This window comes from Mustela putorius, unplaced genomic scaffold (assembly GCF_011764305.1).
Source record: "Mustela putorius furo isolate JIRA1106 unplaced genomic scaffold, ASM1176430v1.1 tig00003854_pilon_pilon_pilon, whole genome shotgun sequence".
NCBI classification, from domain to species: domain Eukaryota; kingdom Metazoa; phylum Chordata; class Mammalia; order Carnivora; family Mustelidae; genus Mustela; species Mustela putorius.
In genome coordinates this window covers 8,643,705-8,657,876 of record NW_025422006.1, presented here as the reverse complement: position 1 = coordinate 8,657,876, position 14,172 = coordinate 8,643,705, and the positions used below count along the sequence as shown (strand labels likewise).

At 48.1% G+C, this 14,172-nt stretch overlaps 2 long non-coding RNA genes across 2 annotated transcripts in view; one reads left to right on the top strand and one right to left on the bottom strand.

Annotated features, from left to right (window-relative positions):
• The window catches only part of LOC106003472, a 37,727-nt gene that overhangs the window by 15,313 nt on the left and 8,242 nt on the right, over positions 1–14,172 (top strand). The gene's annotated exons all lie outside the window — the stretch shown is intronic.
• On the bottom strand, positions 4,665–7,255 carry LOC106003471. The gene is made up of 4 exons (XR_001175994.2): positions 6,873–7,255; positions 6,378–6,515; positions 5,845–6,255; positions 4,665–5,574 (listed from the first exon to the last, which is right to left on the bottom strand). It is a non-coding gene; the product is annotated as an uncharacterized LOC106003471 (long non-coding RNA).

The following is a 14,172-nucleotide window of genomic DNA, read 5'->3' as shown; positions in this document are numbered from 1 at the left end:
ATAACACAACCACAGCTGACTGCTTGCTCACACCATGTGCCCACTGTGAATCACCTGGGCCTTTCCTCAAGACTCCAGACAGGTGAACGATCCCCCGGACAACTCTCACGCTGCCAGTCCCCGGGTCAGGGGGACACACGGTGGGATCAACCACTCACCTGCTCATCATGCTTCTCCCTCTGAAAGCCTCTTCTCCAAAGGGGCTCATGTCTGTTCTGCTTACCTTTTACTGGGCAAAGCAAATTAAAGGGACACACATGACCACATCAATTCAAGGGGCAAGAGAAGCACCGGCATACCGCAAGTCTGGAAATGGGCAAAAGGCCTGAAAATTTCAGTCAATAGGTCTAATCACGAGCACATTCTGGGAAGAAGAATGACCTCAAAACCTCATCCCCCGCAATTGCATGATAAGGTAAGTCCGGATATTTCAAGAGCATCAGAGTGGCTGCATTCAAGGCTTATAACCTGAGGACTCAAGGGAGTGAATTATGTCTGGACTGCAACCCTCAGGGACCTCTCCAGAGGTCGGCGAGGCGTTGAGCCTTGAAGAAGGGTTAGGAGTTGAATGGACCACAAGACCAGACCAATTGCATCCACGGTGGCCTTCCATGGGGTTATGGTACCCGACCACCAGCCACTCTCTTGAGTGACACAGGTTATTCCAGGCCTGGAGAGATGACTCAAATGGACACCTGAAGGCAACATTATGCATGGTGGCCTTGAGGGGAGACGGCCCATCATAGCCATCATAGTCAGGAAGAAGGGGCAGTTGGCCAGAGCAGGAGTGGAGAAGGTACGGAAGGTGTTTGAGCAGAAGAAAGCCATGGTCACAGTGGAACTTCAGAGATTTTATTCTGTGGCTAGATTCTCTTATCCTGACGTTTCACAAATATTTTAAATATTTTGCATGGGAGACACCAAGGTGTGTATGCTTGATTCCGACCCTCAAGGAGCTCGAGTCTTGAGCAGGAAGAGAAGAAATGTATTTGATGTTGTTACCCTGGCCTTTTAAGAGGAATCTCAAAGAGATGGCTTGTTCGATGAAAGGCCCTGAAACTTCAGGGATTTTGAGTCTTTCTCCTTTATGAACGGGGAAGGGTTGAAAGGGCTGAAATGCTAAATGGGATTGGGGTGACAACTAGGCAGGCAGGAAGCCTGCTGCTAATGAGAGAAGAGGCTTTGGGAATGGGGGCGATTTTACGAAGTTTGCCCACGTGGTGTTCCGTGTAAGCCTTCCACTGACCTCCCTTGTGAACATTTCAGCAAAATATACATGACTCAAAATGCTTTGGGAAGAGGCTTGGGAGATCACAAGGATGCAACTGGGTAGCAATGGAGTATTGATTATGACCTCAAAGTGTACAGGGGGAGAGCAGAGGACTTCCCAAGAGAGCCCAGCCATGTTTGTGTTAAATAGATGAGTGCATTTGCGCGGGATAAAGTGGCAGTTCTAAGAGTGGGAGAATGTGTCAAGAAAAGCTTCATAAAGGAAATGAAAGGTTATCCTGTAACTGGGTATTAAAATATCCGAAAGTGACCCCAGCCCACCTGGATTAACAGGGAGCATTCTGGTCCAGGCACAAAGGGCAGCATGTGCAAAGGTACTGGGGTGTGGAACAGTCTGGTTTATTTGAGCTCCTCCAAGCAAACATGGATGGGCAGGATTATGAGGGATAAAATCAGAAGGAGAAAGTTCAGTTAGTTTAGCCCAGTAATCAGGGTTTATGGAAATAAGGGCTTGTGTTTACCTTCAGAATTATTTACTCAGTATTTATTGACGGTCAGATACTCTCCAGCTTTTATACTGTTACACAAGTATTTTCTTTTGCATTGGTAAAAACCTGGGAAACTCCTGATTTCTTATTCTGTTACCTACTGGGGAAAAAAATGGTGGATCCAGAGGTCAACTTTTCTAAGGCTACCCTGACTTATTTATATTCTCCACTCATATTTGCTTTGCTGCTAAGCACCTCTCTCCATGTGCAGTGGAGAGAAAGTGCCAAGTGTCCTGTGTCCCGGGAGGTGAAGGATTGTCGAAAACAGCAGCACACAGCAGCAGAAATCTGGTGACTATTAGAACACACTTTTGATTTACAGTCAACTGTCAAGTAGGAAAATTTATCCCTGCTGATCAGAGCGGAAAGTACCCTGAGTATGGGGTATGAGCGTTATGTGTGAGCCTGGGTATATTTTAACTATCCACCTGGGGAATCTCTAAATCAGCATTTATTTCAATAATCTCATACATTCATATGGCACCTTTCTCTACAGATGCTTCCAAAGCAGTTTGTAAATTTTATATAGCTGGGAATCATCATTGTTGGAATAGAAGGAAACAGGATGCTTCTCAGCTTCCTAATGAGAACTCAGGACTAAGTGTGCTTTTGATGAGAAGGACAGGGATCCAAGAACGTGTCTGTAGTTCTCAATGTATATGTGCTTAGGTGGCATCAGATTTCATTAAAATAATATTCAAATTTCCTGTGAATAATACGTTCAAATTTCACCCAGCCTTCCAGGCTCATATCTGGATTCAGCTCCACAGCTGATGCTGAATTTTGGTCCCCCGGAGCAAAGCAATGTCACCTTGCCCTAAATACCCAGAAGTACGGAGCTGGACGGGAGGCCTCGTGTCACCTCTGGGGGTTATACGTTATGCATTTCTGGCCCATGCAGAGGCCAAGAGGTCCACCAGTGAACACCTGCAAGAGAATTAAAGGAGCTTCACATCATTTGTTTGGTAAAAATTTATTGAGCAATTACGGTGTTCTAGAAACTCTGCTGGGGTGCTGGGGATAGAGGTGAGAGCCTCCTGACCTCCCGGAGCCCTCAGTCTGGCAGGGAGATGGTCGTAGGTGAGATGATCTAACAGGTCATTGTGACTGAGAACTGGAAATCAGTGCCACAAAGGAGGCGTGCGGGAGCATAAGCAGGGGACTTCCCGTGGGTGCGGAGTCCGGGAAAGCTGCCGAAGAAAGTGAAGTTTGGGTTTCTGTCTGAAGGATGAGTACAGTCTAGCTAGGGGTGTGTGTGTGTGTGTGAGAGAGAGAGAGAGAGAGAGTGAGAGAGAGAGAAAGAGAAAGAGTCTCAGGTTTCTTATTTGTAAAACGACTGTGGCCACACTACTTTGTCTAAGTCCGGGGTCCCCAGAAGCAGACCCCGAGAGGAGGAGTCATGTAAATGTGATTTATCAGGAAGCGAGCCCAGGAGCTACTGCTTCAGAAGGTGAGGAGTAAGGGCGCAGGGGTGGCTCAGTCCCGTAAGCACTGGACCCTTCACTCTATTGGCTCAGTTCATGACCTCAGGGTTGTGAGATCAAGCCCCGTGATGACCGGCTCCTCCGTGCTGGGAGTGGAGTCTGCTTGTGACTCTCTCTTTGCTCTCTCTCTCTCTGCCCCTGCTGCCCTCTCTCCCTCTGTAAAATAAAAGAAGTTGAGGAAAAGGGACAGGGAAGTGAAAGCGGCCAAGCAATGCTGAGTCAAGCAAAATGCCATGAACCAGAGAACTGGAGATAAGGCAGGTGACACGGGGGTCTGGGGTGCTTGTCCCCTGCCCTGTCTGGTTACCCATAAGTGCCAGGTACGTCCGCTGTCCAGGCTGGGATGCAAATCAGTTACAGCAGCTCGAGGACTGTCCCCCAACACACGGGGCAAACGGCTCGCAGTGATAAGTGCACAGGAACATGGTAAGGGGGCGCCTGGTGGCTCGGTCGGTTAAGCGTCTGCCTTCGGCTCAGGTCATGATCTGAAGTCTTGGAATCGAGTCCCACATCAGGCTCCCTGCTCAGCGGGGAGTCTGCTTCTCCTTCTCCCTCTGCTGCTCCCCCTGCTTGTCCTCCCCCTCTCTCTCTGTCGAATAAATTCTTTTAAAAGAAAAAGGAATACGATAAGGGATGTGATGGACATGGGCAGAGACTCAGGCACGGGCAGAGACTCCCAGGACGCAGTGAGTGTAGGAAGAGTGCCAGGTGCCCAGTGAGTGCTCAGGAATGACCAGCTCTCCTTGTAGTTCTCATTTATCAGCCACACAACTGACGTGGTCTTCCCCTTACCTGGTAATCTCTGCCCACCCCAGCCCTGCAGGACCCCACTCTGCCACCGGCCGCTTCCTGGCGGGTGTCCTGAAGCAGGTGCGCATGTAAATACAGCAGTATATTTTCTGTTTCCCGGCTCGTCCCATTTTGCTGAACTTAGAACCAGACAAATAGCCCAGTCGTCCTCTCTCATGTCAGTGCCTCGTCGCTCCCCGTCCTCCTGGGCTCTGGCCCCTCGGAAATTCGTGGGTCCGGCTGCTGCTTAAATGGGATTCGACCAACCTGACCCAGTCCTTGGGTCTGTGCTTCCTGGGCGAGTTGATAGAATTTGTAGAACGGAGGGACCTCGATCTCCTCCTCTGCCTGAGTGTAAAAATCGAACGTCTGCTGGCTCCTTAAAAAATCAGCATTTTAGGGCGCCTGGGTGGCTCAGTGGGTTGAGCCTCTGCCTTCAGCTCAGGTCATGGTCTCGGGGTCCTGGGATCGGACCCCACATTGGGCTCTCTGCTCAGCAGCGAACCTGTTTCCTCCTCTCTCTCTCTCTCTCTCTCTCTGCCTACTTGTGATCTCTCTCTCTGTCAATTAAATAAATAAAATCTTTTTTTTTTAAAAATCAGCATTTTAAATAAAGGAATGGACCAAGAATACATGAACAACAGGACTCAATCTCAATTGATGCCGATCCCAGGGGAGACAGCTAGACACAACAGAGCACCACGGTGGGATTCCATTTAGTGGAAGTTCTGAAACAGGCCAAATTGATCTCTGGTGACAGAAACTGGCTCGGTGGTTGCCTGGCTGGGGCTGGGGGAACCAGAGGAAGCCCTAAGGGGACTTCGGGGGGGTCACACATGTTCCGGTCTTGGTTGTGGAGAAAGTGGCGCCCACACACACATTTGTCGGAACTCGCAGAACAGTATACTTAAAACGGGTGCGTTTTATGGCGTGTAAATCACACCTTTAAAAAGTTATTTTGAAACTAAATAAATAGGCATTTTATTGCCTGACCAAGAGATCAAAAGTAGATCCAAGCCTAATCACAGAGAACTCTGTCTGGCCAGACACACAGAAACCTTTGTTTTGTTTCCTATCCCACACCCAATTTTTTTTTTTTTCTTTTGGCAAGAAGTTGGTCTTTATTATTTGCACAAATGGAGGGGAACAATGACCCAGAGAACTCTAAAAAGGAGAAAATACACAAGTCACTTACCTCCAGCCGCTCTGGAATATACTTTTGTGTCGCCTCCCTGGTGTTTGAGGAGAGATGGGCCTGCTGGACAGGCCTAAAATTCACTTCACATGAAATCATGAAATTCCCTCTAAAGACCCGAATTGTTGGAAGCTTGGGAGCCCTTCACTTTCCCGGCCTGACCCCACCTCTCCCTGCTCCTTCCGAGCAGGAAATGCAACGTTTCACCCAGTCCCGGGCCTTCCCTCCCACAGGCTGTCTCCGTCCGTCTGTAGGTGCCTCTGACTTCAGGAGACTTGTGCCTCTAGGGTCGCTCGCAGCAGATGCAGAAGGAATTGGGAGACTCAAGCTATGGAGGAAAAAAAAAAAAAAAAGGCTTGGAAAAGTTTCCTTGCAAAGGAAGGGGAGTCATCGACTTGCAGATAAATGAGAACAGATTCTACAAACTTTAGTTTCTCGTGTTTTGGGGGTTTGGTTTTAGTGGGATTTGGTTCTCTGTTGGCACATCCACACCCCCGACCCCAAGCCCTGCCAGGCCTGAGCCTGGGTTCGCTGCTCCTGCTATTTGCCTCACCCCCCACCTCTCATCCCAGCACCCTGGACTTTATCCTTCACGGACCTCACCACGTGGAGGGCAAGTGCCTGTTTACTAATCAGTGTCCTGGACCTGACTGAGAGCTCGCTGAACCGGGTGTCTTCTGAGGTCACCACCATCCACTCAGCCCCTGGAACAGGGCCGGGCTCGTAGTAGGTGCTCAATAAACAGCTGTTGAGTTGTTACGATTCTGAACACATCACAACAGAGTTTATTTAAGGTTTTGAAAATCCACTGCACAAACAGGAAAACTCTGGCACTTCAGCGGCAACTCCACCCAGACAGAGCTCCAGCAGGAAATACCAAAAAGTCAGTATCTAGCGCAGAAATCCTTCTGTGTGTTTCAGGACAAACACCGATGGGCCGATCTTGGAGGCTTCCAGAGTAGGTGGGCTTGGAGGGGGAAGGGAGGAGAAGTGCTTGAGTGAGGAGGAACTAGAAAACAAAAAATACAGGGAACCCAGGTAAATACTTGAGAAACCCAAAGGAAACATCTTGAATCACGCCTTTCTAGCCCAGAGTTGCAGCAAGCACAAAAGGTTCCCTAATATACCTACCTAACTACAATCCAAGCGAAGGTTTTGTAAATAACTTGTGCCAATACATTCAATAAATATGTATCATGCCTTCGGTGGGAGAGGCCAGGTGAGAGAACCAAACGTGAATCCTATGGGAGCTTTCCTGAAGGAATGTGTCTGAAAAATAGTTCATGACTTAAACAGAAAGATGGATATAGCATTTTCCAGTTTATCAAGTTCTGGAGCATCTGGCTGGTGACCCTTGCAGGCAGCAGTTTAGGCGAGCCTGTTGGCAAGCAACGTGGAATTGTCCGTGGCTGGTCCACCACTGTGTTCCTTATGTCACCCAATGAAGGCCCCAGCCCTGCACTTTTCTTTTAAAGGGTGCAAGAATGGACTATAGTCATCTTTCATTCTTTCATTCTTGAAACCACTGATAAGACAGGCCTGCATTCAGCCAAAATGTCTGAATCTCCATCCCTTTCCCAGTAGCATACCATACCACTCTGTGGTGGGTGAGGGCAGCCCTCTTACCTGTCTCTTCCAAGCTCACCACCTTCTCTCTCCCATCACATCTTCCTCTGGCCGCTGACAAGTCATTGGCTGTTCATTCAGAGTATACACCTACGGAAGGAGCTAGAAAGCCCATACAGCACAGCCTCTACCCCACCAACTGCAGTGAGACTCAGGCAGCTAAGCAGGAGGGCGCGTCTCTCCAGGTCACACAGCCAGCGAGCGGGTCAGAAGCAGGCCTCGGTTCTTGACTTCTCATCCTCCATATACTGCCTTCCCAACAGATTTAAATCCCGAGTTGGAGGAGAGGCGTGACTCAGAGAGCTAACCCTGAGGACAGCTGAAGTATGCAAACAGTGCCTTCCTTGTGTTTATTGACTGAACTTAAAGCCTTGGGGGTGGGGAGGTTGTTCTGTTCTATGTAGCAAATGTGTGTGTATACACTTGCTTTGTTCTGCATATACGTATACGTATCCGTCTGTAGCATTAAATCCTAAGATGTGTGTAAACATAGTATTATTGTATATTATCATATATATTCTATATATCTTTATTGCATTTAGTTGGCATGTATGTGTTGTATGTATGTATGTATGTATGTATGTATGTATGTATTATGTATTCAGACATGGCCTGGTCAGCTGTTGCGGTTGGCTCTTGAAGAGTTCTACTCGCCTGAGGAGCCAAGGGGCCCCCTGAGAGAGGTTTCCTCCTACTTAAACTTGCATCCCTGTGCATCCATTTGGTGGAAAAGGGTCAGTTTGCGTTTGAGAAGTGTGAGGCTGGGCCCTGCCCAGAAGGCGACTATTTGGCCTACTTCTGCCCTCTCTCCTTGCTCTCCATTCCCAAAGTTCTCCCCCTTGAGTTCTCAGATGGAAGAGGTTGGAAAAAAGGGTCTGTCAGCAGCTGGCTCAAAACAGGAGAGGGTTACACCTCCTGCGGGGAAGGGAGTGGCCTCCCCCCAACCCCAGAAGAGGGCCAGGGCGGGCTTGGGTGCAGGGCCTCAAAGAAAGGAAATGATTTGTTTTGTGAAAACTGGTTAAGGGCTGAACCAAGGAAACAATCTGCTTCTCCCTGGGCCCTACAGCCGGATCAGCCCCACCCCAACCCCAAACACTAGACCTTAGCTATTGGTATGCGAGGAAGTTCGGAACTGGTTGAAGAAAAAGTCCCAGGAGTCCAGCGGAAGAAGACGAAAGTACCAGCTTTATTACAATTCGGTGGACCGAATGTGTGTCCCCAAAATTCACATATTGGATCTCTAATTCCCAGTGGGGTGGTATTTGGAGATGAGGCCTTTGGAAGGGGATTAAGTCATGAGAGTGGAGCCCTCATGAGGGTTTGGTGCCTTTAGAAGAAGAGATGCAAGACCGCTCCCTGCTCTCCACCATGTGAGGATACAGCAAGAGGATGGCCATCTGCAAATCAGAATGGGGCCCCTCACCAGAGCCCAACTGTGCTGCAGAATGGGGCCCCTCACCAGAGCCCAACTGTGCTGGACCCTGCCCTCCTCGGCCTCCAGACCTATAAGACATAGATGTTGTTTTAAGCCTCTGAGTTTATGATGTTTTTGTTACAGCAGCCTGAACTGACTAAGACATGAGTCATAAAGACTGGGAGGGAAGATATGGCTTAAGGGTACGGGAATAATGAGCTTTCTAATACTGAATTCCAGAATAGGGCAGACCTCCCCACCCACGGATGGGCAGCACCGAATGATGTGAAGGCCCTCGACAAAGGCAAAGCCTGCCCTATAGAGAGGATGCCTTAGCAGAGGAGAATGGGGGCTGTCTGCTGGCAGGGCAGTCCCCTCTCTCTGACTCCTCATCCTCTAAGGTCACCAGTCCTCCCCGTGACGCACAGTAGGTACTCTGTAAATAATGGTCTCTTGAATGAATGAATGAATGAATGATTTGACTTTTCTTCTGAGTCAGAGTCAAAAATGGTCAAACGTGGGTTAAAATTATTAGAGAATGCTCCAAAATTCAAACTAATTAAAATATCCAGCCATAGGGAAATGTGAAGAACATCATGGCATAGCCCCTTAATCGGAAAACTATGGGGGCCCTAAAAAGCACATGAATGAAGAAATGTGTGAAAAGATAGAAAGTGTACTACAAGGTTAAACACAAAGCATCAACATATACAGAAATAAGCAAAAATCTTTAGATGTTTTTTCTGTTTCATATCACTCTTCTATAGATTCCAAATAGTCTAGAATAGAGTCTAGAATAAAGCATGATACTTCCATAGTTCAAAAGTTAACTTTTCTTTAAAAATTAGGTCACAAGGGATGCCTGGGTGGCTCAGTTGGTTAAGCAGATGTCTTTGGCTCAGGTCATGATTCCAGCGGCCTGGGATCGAGTCCCACTTCGGGCTCCTTGCTCAGCGGGGAGCCTGCTACTCCCTCTACCTCTGCCTGCCATTCTGTCTGCCTGTGCTCGCTCTCTCGCTCGCTCTCTCTCTAACAAATAAATTTAAAAAAAAATTAGGCCATAAATCTAGCCAGAAATTCTAGAAAGCAAAGCAAAAGATGGAAATGGTATATCCACTTCAATATTTGCCTTGAAATGATGACTAGATGGGGGGTGGGAAACCCTATATATATACATATACATACATACCTGGATATAATAAATCTCATTAACCCATTCAAATGAAGTTTTGTTTCTAGAGTGGGTTTATATATTTATTCAATTCACTTTGACATGATTCATTATATCATTTACAAACTGCAACATTTATTTTATAAATCACCAGAGGCTCATGGGCTTGACTCTTCGGTAAGAAGAGAAGTAAATCTTAGAAAGGTTGCTATGGTACCCAGCCTCCAAGGTGACCCTCTGTAATCCCCACCCCTTGGTCTTCATGCCCTTATGGAAGTCCCTGCGCTTTAGTGTCGGCTGGATTCAGGGCGACAAGTCCTCCTGGTTTGCCCAGCACCAAGGGGATGCCCAAGATGTGGGTCTTTCAGTGCTAATGTAGGAAAGCTCCGGGGCAAATGAGGAGCCGGTCACTGTCACTGGGTTTAGTGACTCACTCATCAAGAACAGAATGCAGCAGAAGCAATGAGCTACCACTTCCATGATTATGTTACCAAAAGACTGTGGCTTCCATGTGAGGCTCTCTCTCCTGCTCTCATGGTTCACTTGCTCTAGGAGAAGCTGGCCACCGGGTCAGGAGGCAGCCTTGTGGAGAGACCCACAGATGTGAATTTGATAGCCGCACCCAATGCCGGCCCGCAGCCTCCAGGGAGACTGAGAGCCAGAACCACCTTCCAGAGAAACCATAAGATAATAAATGTTAGTGGTTTTCAGCCACTGAACGTAGGCGTATTTGTTACAAGGTACAGATAACAAATACAGCGGTGATAGTGCTGGAAATCCACGCTAAGGTATAAGCTATTTCTGAGTCTAGGACAGAGTTTCTTTAAAATGTGCTTTATCGAATCTTAAAAAGGGGGGGGAGAGGGGTGGTTGTGTGTGGGTGGCTCCGTCAGTTCGGCTCGGGTCATGATCTCTGGGTTCAGGGGTCTAGCCCAGAGTGGGGCTCCAAGCTCAACAGGAGAGTCAGTTCCTCCCTCTGTCTCTGCTCCTACCCTCACTCGAGCTCTCTCTCTTTCTCTCAAAAAATAGATAAAATCTTTAAAAAAATAAAATCTAGTTTAAATTTAAATGAGCTGTATCACACAAACCATAAGTACTCTCCCCACCTGCATTTATAAGAGTGCCTGAAGCCTAGCATTGTCTTGTCCTGCATCACCCCACCCCTTATAACCAATCAGACCGGATCCCTGACTTTGTATAAGTAAAAAAAAAACCAACCACTTCCCAGTGGATGGAGTCCCTTGCTTTCCTGCCTCTCCCCAAGCCAGTGTCACTTCATCACAATTTTACAGAATCGTATAATCAAAGATTCCTAAGATTAGAAAGAGCCCATTGAGATTTCTTTGATTATAAATTGAACCAGGGTAACAATTGTATGCCCCATTGGAGAGGGGATCCTTACTACCTTTTCCTTCCCCTACAAAGAAAAAACAAACAGAGACAAGAGTCAAGGAGGTCTTTCATTTGTAACTTTTCATCACAGAAATGTTCATCATGGAGAAGCAGAGACAATAATACAATAAATCAGAACTCCTGTAAGCATCTCTCATCGTCAACAGTTACCAGTTCAAGGCCAATTTTATTTCATCTCTTGCCTCCCCTCCCTTGCCACACACTTAACCCCCATCCTGACCCTTTGGGTTATTTTGAAACAAATTTCAGACATTATATCATTTCATCTTGTAAATACTTCAGTACCTATTTCTAAAATATAAGAAGAAGATGAGAACTTTTTTTTTTTTTTAAGATTTTATTTATTTTTCAGAGAGAGTGCACAAGCAGGCAGGACTTGCAGAGACCAGCAGGAAGAGGGAGAGGGAGAAACAGGCTCCCCGACTGAGCAGGGAGCCTGATGTGGGGCTTGATCCCAGGACCCCAGGATCATGACCTGAGCTGAAGGCAGCCACTTAACCGATTGAGCCACCCAGGTGTCCTGAGAACTTGAGAAAAAAAAAAAAAAAAAAAGGCATAACTGCAATGCCATTTAAGAAAAAATAATTTCTTAATGTCATCAAATATCCAGGCAGTGTCTTATTTCCCCCAATTGTCGCAGGTTCTGTTTCCCTGTTTGTTTGTTTTAGAGTCAGTGGGTTTGTCCAAGGCAGGACCCAAGCAAGGTCTTCCATTGCCTTTGGTTGATAGAACTCTTAAATCTGTTTTAATTTAGGGCCTCTCCCTCTCTCTCCCACCACACCCCATCCACCACACCCTGCACTAGTGGTACATGTGGAGACCGTCTTTCCAAGCTCTAGTAAACAGGCCACTGCTTTCTGATTCCCAGTGGTGACTCAACACTCCAGATAAACAAATGGCAGCCGAAGGGAGCCCCTCTTTGAGATATCACTTTTTGAGGTACGCTTGATCTTGGGTCCATTTTCAAGTATCAAAATTTATCAAAGAAAGACACTCTGATTACACACTATACTGGAGGAGATAGAAGTCAATTTCACACTAGAATTGATAAAAGTTTTTTAAAAAGTCTCTATTGGGGGACGGTTCATGAAAGTCAATAAATATTTTGTTCCATTGACACTGCCCTTGGTATCTCTTTTAAATAATAAATATGAAACAAGAAAGCATCTCAACAGCAGGACACATCCACTACATCATGGCGACTGGGGCCCTTCTTCCTAACCCTCCTTCAGTTTTTGTTTTTGTTTTTTTCTTATTTTCTCTCTAGGAAGTGGGATAAAACTAATAGCTTCGCAGGAAAATTCTCCCTGAGGCCTTTTCCCAAGTACTTCCCCAGCCCAGGCACATCTGGGGAGAGTCGGTGTGAAGTGAAAACACAGGCAGTCACTGATATCTGTGAATTTATTTAGGTCATCGTGATGCTATTAGCTGCGGGGTTGTGACAGGATTGCTGCGAGATCGCCCAAGGCTGGCGTCACTTAGGACCCAGGAGGAAGCACATTCTGGGGCCCTGTTTATGCCTCAGACCTGCCCCCCCCTTGGACTTGCACTCCACCTTGGCACTTAACACCTGACCAGACAGAGTCCGAGTCTGGGGGCGATGTCAGCTTGGAGGTGTGAACCTCATTACTGGTTTTCCTACGGTGCCTGCCTGGGATTTTGTCCGGCATTGGAATAGGCAAGAGTTCAAAGCACATGGTACCTCTTCGCGACTTGAGTCAATTAAGCAGGGACTCCACGCCCAAGCCCAAGCCGGCCTGGAAGGCCAGGCTGCTCCAAGGGCCTTGGCACAGCAGCTGGAATAAAACTAATAAAAACAACCACGAGCGATCTGTGAAAATGTCAAGGCCAGCACAAACACGCTGACCCTCGTAAACCTTGAGGTGAACTTGGAGAGGCGGGCCCACTCGGCCTTCTGGATGACAAAGCGGGGAAGGAGGCTGAGGGCTCCTCGGCAATTGGTGGGTCTTTCCAAATGCCCCCCATGCCTGGCCCCGTTGGCCTCTTTTGAGGTGGCTCGCCCCAGGGGATCAGACATCTGGGCCATCCACCCTTTCTTCTAGGCAGACCCTCTTTCCACACACAACTCCCCGCTGTCATGAATGGACGCGTAGCTTCCAGAACGGGCGGAAGCCTGCAAGCCTAAGGGCCGGTTGAAGAAGGAGCCTCTCTAGAAAGTGCGATGGGTACGTAGCTCCTCACGCCCGTAAAGACACCGAGATCCTAAAATAAGGAAATGTGAGGAGTCCGGGCCCCACGTTCACCCTTTCTTCTCCTCGCTCTGTCCCTGTACATGGTCCGGGCTGCACTCACCGCTGTGGCCACAAGCAAATGCCGCTGGCAGGAGGCACGGCCTTTCTGTAGTCACAGCTGCAGAAGCCACAGAAAGTCACAGAGATGACGAAGGGACAGGAGGACAGCCCGGACCGCGGTTCTGTGACTACCGGAGGGACTGAACCAAATGACCATTTCAGGACACCCCCCCACCCCCACCCCCGCCAAAGTCAGTCAGACTACGATGAGGAGAAACTAAGCTAAAATGAGAAAAAGGAAAATGAGGAAGATGGACTTTTGTTACTTTTTTTTTTTTTAATTGACGCAATTTCCAAATGCGCGGTGTCTTTTCAGGTTCTTTCGTGAGGATGTGGTTCTCCTGGGGGCGGTGGGGGGGGGGAGTGGAGGGAAGGGGGGTCTGAACGGGAAGGGGCTTCCTTCCGGGGTGCTGGCAGCGTTGCCCACATTTCTAGCCCGGCAGGATGGTCGCAGCGAGGTGTGCTCTGGGATCTGTCGCAGAGTTTCGGCGTACATTTCAGTACGTGGGTAACGGTCCCCTTTATATATATGCACTTACTTGTTTTCCAGATGAATAGTCCTAAATAATACACAGTTCTGAAAAGAGTTTTGCCCAAGTTTATTTTTAAGTACTTTCCTCTGATGGGCGCCTCTCCGAACTCTCTGTTCCTTCAAGTCATCTGTTTCCAAGTCATCTGGCCTGCGTGTTGGGGAAGCAGAGAGCAGGTGCCCCCGGCCCAACGGATACAGACTTAGAGGAGGGGGCGGGAGGGGGTGAAGAGTGAGGGGTCGGGGGCTGGCGGGGTTGGGGGCGGCAGCTCTGGAGTCCCTTGATCCAGCCAGAAAACCAAGAATGATTTTTCGCACCTCCCTTTCACAACTGGCCACATCCGGACACGGGTGACCTGGCCTTTCGACCACCTCCCTTCCCCCCGCTAACTTCCTAATATGATCCCAGCTCCGTTCCTGCCCTCTGCCCACTCGTCCTCTGTGTTTTCTCTAGGATGGTA